This window comes from Microcebus murinus, chromosome 13, assembly GCF_040939455.1.
Source record: "Microcebus murinus isolate Inina chromosome 13, M.murinus_Inina_mat1.0, whole genome shotgun sequence".
Classification (NCBI taxonomy): Eukaryota; Metazoa; Chordata; class Mammalia; order Primates; family Cheirogaleidae; genus Microcebus; species Microcebus murinus.
The window spans coordinates 6,663,729-6,670,917 of record NC_134116.1 but is presented as its reverse complement, the minus strand read 5'-3'; positions in this window follow the sequence as shown (position 1 = coordinate 6,670,917).

Here is a 7,189-nt window from a genome sequence, read left to right as displayed (position 1 = left end):
CTGGGCACAAGCACTCGCAAAGCAAAGGCCTTTCCGGAGCTCACTTTGTCTTTTCTAAACACACCAGTGGGCAAAGCTTTATGTTTGAGTGCTCGAAGCTTACGGGCTGTAATATTTGGAGTCTCTTCCTCAGTTCTATTTCACGACAGCCCCGCTGGAGGAGCGGTGCCTTGCAGATGTTTGGTGCATAGACGCCGAATTGAGTGGATAACTCCTACTTTAGAAACGGCTCGTGTTTTAGGGCAATTAAATAAATAGGTAACAGAAATTCTCTTACTTTGCTATATAACGTGGGAAGTTAGTTTTAAAATAGAGCTTTAGAAAAAACACAAATCATAAAACATACATTATTTTATGTTAGAACTGGCTGCTTTACATCTGAAAGCCATTTATGGAGCATTTTAACTATCAACTGCTCCATTGAAAATGAAGGTTGTTACTAATGAATAAATCTGATATGTATCAAAATAGTCTCTCTGAGGACGATGTGAGCCACAGCAATAATGACCCAAAGCTCACATTCCACAAGTCCTTTATGAGTGTGAATTACCCCCTCCCCCTGCAGCCCGGTGAGCCTCGTGCCAATCCGGGTGGCAGGTGGAGCAGCGCACGCCCCAGGCGGGCCAGGCCGCCTCGGCTCTGCCACAGCTCGGCCGTGTGCTGGCATGGCCAAAGTCGCTTTTCCTCCCACATAGCAGAAAGCAAGCAGCCACTTTCTCCGTAGAGTTCTGGAGGCTTCTGCGAGAAAGTTCACAGAGATGAACGCAGCACCAGGCACACAGCGAGTGCTCAGTAAGTGCTAGAAACAGAAGCTGCTCTTCCTACTTACTCCTCTGGGAAGGCGCCAAGGACAGAGCCAGCCTGCAGGCATATGTCCTGAGTCAGTGGAAGAATGAGTTGATTTTTCGGGAGTTGAGAGAAAGAAAATGAAAAGAAAATAGAGAATTGGGAAAGAAAGAAGTGGGGAAAGGAAATGAGAAGGCCCAAGAATAAGGAGGAGAAGCCGGCAAGGGAGAGGAGAAGCCCCGGCTGCGGCTGGGCTCGGCTCCGGGGAGGCCGGGCCGGGAGCACTGGCGGCGGGGAGAGGGCAAGCCGCCAAGTTCTGTAATAAAGAAGTGATTAATTGAGGCAGCCCAGGAGAGGATTAGAACAGAGAGCTTTTGATATTGTGCAGTTAGGAAGGAAGACGGCAAAGAATTTTAAAGCACATAAAAAAAAAAAAGGAGAAAGAAGAGCTGAAAAAAAGATGAGAGAACTGATTTTTTTAAATGGGTTTGCTGTTTAATTCAGTGAAGCAGGCAGTACTTCACTAACAATGTGAATGTCTCCTTCTGCTTTACTTTTCGTAGGGAAACATAAATCCCTGTTTGAAAATCTAAATATACCAGGACGCGATAAGGTGAAATAAAATTCAAGAAATGCGGTGTAAAGCAACCATGCTACTTAAGCTCTTAAAGGACTTTCAAAATCCAAATCTAAAAAAATAAAATCTAAATTTTATTTCCCATGCATTCATTGTAAAAATTCCAATTCTTGTATGACACAGGTGCAAAATTCAGAGTGAAGTGGATTCCCTAACATTCCCTGCCTCGCTGGGCCTCTAAGGTAAAGTTGTTGAATAAGAGACTCTGAACACCTAAGACCACAGGGGTCAAGTAGGGTGGAGGACTGAGCAGAATGACAGCATTTCCACCGTCAGATGTGGACTAAAATTCCCCAGAATTGATGCAACACCTTCCTGAGCATCTGAAATTAGTATATATTTCTAATTTGTCTTCACCAACGCTTCTGTTGATTGTCGGGACATTTTCTATCTCTAAGAAATACGTGGATTTGAGGGCCTGTAAGTGGATGTTCATAAATTGTCAAGGTCATTTCAAAGTTGGTGAATTGAGAGACCAAGAGGTAACATAACTTCTTGCAGGTCCCAAAAACCTGGAGTAAGATCGAGACTCATTTCCTTCCCCGGCCAATGCGCCATCCTTGGAATCTTGGACTGACCATTTGCCAAGTAATCAAAAAAGTCAAAACAGTGCGTTTTGTGGAGTATGGCAGTCTGGTATATTTCCAGTGGTTTGGAAAATAAATTTCTTTTTATTTTCTAAGAACTACTAAGGATTACTTCTGAGAAAGCTATTCAGTAGCTGAGCTACAGTTAGCCCAGAAGCCTACACCACCCACAGCCCAGGGAGAACTACCCAGGATTTGATGGGAGGAGGCTGAGACGTGTTGAGCACGTGACCAGGAGCACATGTCACTCAGCAAACAGTCCTTGTTACTTCATTATCGAGTGGAGAAGAATTCACAGAAGTGAGAGGCTCCCCACGCTAGGCAGTCTGAGTCCTCGCCGACTGGAAAAAGCCATGTCCACTCAAGGTCTGAAAATCTCATGTACGAAAGGGAAAACTCACGTGCACAATAATGGGTACTTATTGGACAGTCTATGCACCCAAAGCAGTTATGCTAATGTCTTTAGCCACTGCTTTGCACAGACCACTATATTTAAAAATTTTTACAGTACCTGAATAGCTTAAGAGATCTGAGATCTAACTCCAATTTATCTACTAACTAATCTTGAATAAGTTAGATTTCTTTGGATCTCAATTTTTCCCTCTGTGAAATGGGAATATTAGACCAATTGATTTCTAAGACTCTTGCCAGGTTGTATTGTTGCCTGAGCTCCCGTGGTCTACCCTCTTCTGAGCCTCAGTTTCCCTCCCTATAAAGTGCTGGAGTTGAACCAGATGGCCCCTGAGGCCTCCGGCCTCCCAGATAAAGCCAGTACTGTGGATTTAATCCACTAGGCATTCTAGTTACATAGACATCATTGCAGTCATTTGTACAAAAACAGAAAGAGCCACACTTCAGTTAAGGGCCAGGAACACACATCCCGTTGGTGTTGCAGCCTGGGGCTGGTGTGCCCTGGGTCACCAGTGCTCAGAGGGCGGCCAGGCGCAGGAGGCCTGAATAAACGCCGATTAAGTGGAGGAGAGAGGGAGGCTCTGTTTCTCCCCTTTGCAAGTGAAAGTCCTGGCATGGCTCGCGCAGTGGGGAAGTGATGCAGGCCTGACCCGAGCTCGGGCCCAGCAACCCCACCCGGCCCTCTACACGCTGTTCCGTTGTTCCGCATAACGGAACGACTCCCGCGGTCCGTTTCTGAAGAGGAGAGCGAAGCTCTGCCAGGCTGAACACGAGGTCCCGGCACAGCCGGGCGGGTCAGGCCTCGCCACGCCTGCTCTGGCCTTCGGCTGTGTTTCATTGTCTACTTTCACTGCATCAATAAACTGTATGCCTTTCTCGTTTTTTTCCGGAGTAGAAGTTTAGAGTATTTCACTAAAACCTCAGTCTTGTAACCCCCGCTATACACGGAGAATCTCCTGAATTTGTCAAAATATCAGCTTTCAAGCAATTCAAAAAATCCTAATTGTAAAATCTGTGCACTGGTATCAATTCTATTTTTATCATGGGAGGTAAAAAAAATTTAAAGGAGACCTTTACAAATCCCCTATGATGAAATCTAAATCACAGAAATTCGGAGGCAGGTGACTGTGTCGGTCTTTTACAAAATTCACATGGTTTCTTGGTGCTGCAGAGGGAAGGTCCCCGGGGACAATGAGTGTGAGGAAAGGTCTGCCCAAGCCGAGGACACCCCGGGGCCACACTCCCGGCTCAGACAAGCAGGGAGGCGGGCGCACAGAGAGACGCCAAGGGCCACCGGCCCTTGAAGCGTTCAAGCTGGCATGCGCCATGGTGGCAGCACGGCCAGAGGGCATGGTGTTGGGCTTGTTCAGCCTAAGGTAAGGAACACTGATTTGCTGGATGGGAATGGAAAGTTGAAACATGGTGCCAGCCACCTGGATAAATGAAACTCGAATTGTCCCTGCCCCCTCCAGAGTCCTGGCTCCGTGGCCTCGGGAAGCCTGTGCCTCGAAGCATCGCTGGTGTAGGGTTCACAGCCCCCGTGGCAGACGCGGCCGCGAACTGGTTGTGTTTTCCTCCCCATGACCGAAACTTCCATTCTGTGCAGTAAAACAGCAACCTGCACCCCCAGAAACGTATTCCTTCTTTGGGATATTTCTAAACATAGCCCAGTTCTAAGCAGGCAGACAGTTACATTTTAGGTGTGGTTCATCCCTCCACTGGGGGACGGCTGTCCCGGGGCAGGAGGGTGTTGGCTCGGTCGGGACACGGCGCCATCTGAGGTCTCCCTGCGGAACCCCAGCACTGCCCATCCAGGGAAGGCGGCGGGCTCTGCTCTTCCCTATAGCAGGACGAGAGTCACAGTTAAAAGAACTAAACCGTTTTCCCTGTTGGCATGAACTTCTAGAAATGTTTTACCAGAAGAAAACCAATATTCCAAATGGGTTTTACCTCAAATTGACAAGAGAAGTAGAAGTTTGTGATTTATAAACAGCACGCCCCTTTTTCCAGAAATGCAGCTGGAGTCATTTTACTAAAGCAATACTTAGCTGTCGAGTATGACAGAGCACACAGAAAACCGTCTGCACCCATGGGCGGCAAGGCCACAGGAGCGGAGCGGTCACTGCAGGACTGGACAGGCTCGGCAAGACACCTGGCCACCGCCAGGCCACTGTTGTCAGCCTCGGTAGCAACACAATAAGTAGTCTGCTCCCATGAGGGCCAGCCTGGGGGCTGCAGAACCCACTCCTAGCCCCGCACATGGCACATCGAGGCCGCCATTGAGTTCACTGAAGCTTGTGGAAACTGTTCTCAGTGGAGGAGACTGCTGCCTTCTTTGTGGAAAATTCTGGAAATTGTTGGATTAGGCCACACCTCCCCTGGGAGCACAGGGGGCAGGGTGCTTTCCTGACCAGCACTTCCAGAGAGAACCTTCTAGCAGTCCCTCCAGGCCCAAATCAGGTTTGAAGGGCGAAAAGGAGAAAGTGGGGGCACTCTTGGGCTGGGCCCCCCGCCAACGGCCTCTGCTGGGGCCCTGGCCGACCTCGAGTCCCTTTCCAGGGCTGGGGACAGCCGGATCCCCACGGCCTTGCTGCCTGTCTGCCATTCAGCCCGTCTGCCTTTTTGTTTACACTGTGAGCACAATGGGAGCTCCAGTCCTCCCAATACATCATTTATAAGTGTATTCTACCTCTGAATGTACAGGCAGAACTGGCTGTGGGTGAATAAGCTCTGTGAATATTGCCAAGACACTGTGCTTTGTTCAGCATTATTCTTCACAATGGATACCACACTTTGGAAGTAATTTTAAAAAGGGAATCAAAATAGTGGTACTTTTAGCCTTTGTTTCTTTTATACCACACTGCATTCTCTGTCTCTCATTCAGCCGCTCCCATTATACTGACAAATTAAATAAACCACTCCATTGCAGAAAGGCTTGGGCAGGCAGGACTTCACTCCACTGCAGCCCCGGGAAGTCGAAATAAACATTGAGGTGGTTTCTGCTAGCAATTCGGCTAACTTTAGTCGTGGAGAAAAAAAAATGGGGGGAGACTTCAGAACTTGAGCTGGTCAGTGGCCCCGAGATTTGACCTCTGCAGCGGGTCACAGACCACCGCCTGGAGGGCCAGTCTTCCTTCCTGCTGCGAGGCCCTGGAGCGTGAATGGTAAGTTCCAGGAGGCTCCGGGCACCGGGGGCGGCCAGCCGGGCGCAGGCGGTGGACCCCGCGAAGCCGAGCAGCAGGCTGTCCTGGACGCCCAGAGGCCCCCTTGCCAGCAGCACGGCCCCCCTGTCCTTCCAGGCGGCCTTGCACTCGCCGAGCTGCTTCCCAGGGAGGGAGCGGCTCCAGGAGGAGAGTCTCTGACTCCCCGCCTCTCTCTTAAACTCTACTTTGACTTTGAGAAGTTTTTGACTTGTGCAATTCACAATCTGCCTTTGAGATTCAGGCAAGAAGGGAATAAATAAAAGACAAACAGGAAAGATAGACAGAATTTTTGAGTGTGGTATTGTTTTTGGTTTCTTTAAGGTCCAAACATGCACCAGAACCATAAACAAAACTTACGGGTGATGACGCCCCTCTAGCTTTTGGCATTAAAGCATCTTTATTTGTTCAAATGAAAATACAAAAAGTTTATATTTGGGAATGAAGTTCTTTCAAACTAATAAGTAATTATTTTAAAAAGACAAATTATTTTTGTTTTGAAATAGAATAGAGATGGAAATCATTTTGGTTAAAAATCTGGGTTTGTAATTGTTAGTAAGGCACAAGGCGTGGCGGAGCCGTTTCTGGAGGTAGCTCTGTCTCGATTTGCAGATGGTGTCGTGAATGTTGTAAAGGTGATTTCTCAGTGTCTGTGCTGGAACCCCACAAGCCTTCAGTTGTTTTTCTCGCTCCCACTCTCAAAAAAGCAAGTGGATTTGTGGAAAAGACAGTGGCGAGCGCGCGTTGTCAGGGCTGTCTCAGAGGCGGCCTGATTTCCTTATGAAACCGGAGTCCTGGTAAATGCCAGCTCTGAGGGCGCTTTGAAGACGCAGCCCCCAGCTAGGATGGCCTCATCTAAAATGCAGGCGACGGAGGCGCGGAGGGGCTCTGTGTTCCAGCAGAGGTGTCCGCTGGCTGCCGAGTCGGAGGGCACCACAGGCCAAGGGAAATATTGAGCCAAAGCGGTTTGAACAGCGCCATCAGGGTTCATCTTTTATTACCAAAGAAAGACTTGAAAAAGCTCAGGTGAAATTTTCCTCCATTGTCTAGGAAAATTCTCTGCAATTTGCCCCCAGGGAAGTCCAAGCGCCTGTGGCCTGGGCCCCCACCCCGCCGCCCCTCCGCCCATCTCTCTCTTCCTCTGTCGCTAAATGTCTCCCGGGTCCCTGGAGAACCGAGAGGCCGAGCAGGGGACGCTGAAGGTCAGAGTTGCCCACTGTGGCCTGACTTTTAAGCTAAAGAGGTTTTTCTTTCTCTTGTTGCCGTGTCAGGTCTAATTTGGCGGCATTATGCTAAGGGGGGTGGCCTGCTCCTGACAGGAGGGGGTTAAATGAGATTACACGCTTTGCAGGCTGTCAGCGGCTGCTGCTGCCCGGGGATGTTAAATTGCGATTTAATGGTCAGCTTTATCTGTATAGTATCAGTGGAAATCTGCTGTTTTCAGCAACTTAATTGGCACTGTGTTTGCAGGAGTTTTTCGGGGAAGTAGGGGAGCTGACCAGATTTTAGAGCTGAATTATTCAGAGATCAAACTGGCAGAATGTCAGTGGGAATCTGTGGCCTGTTTT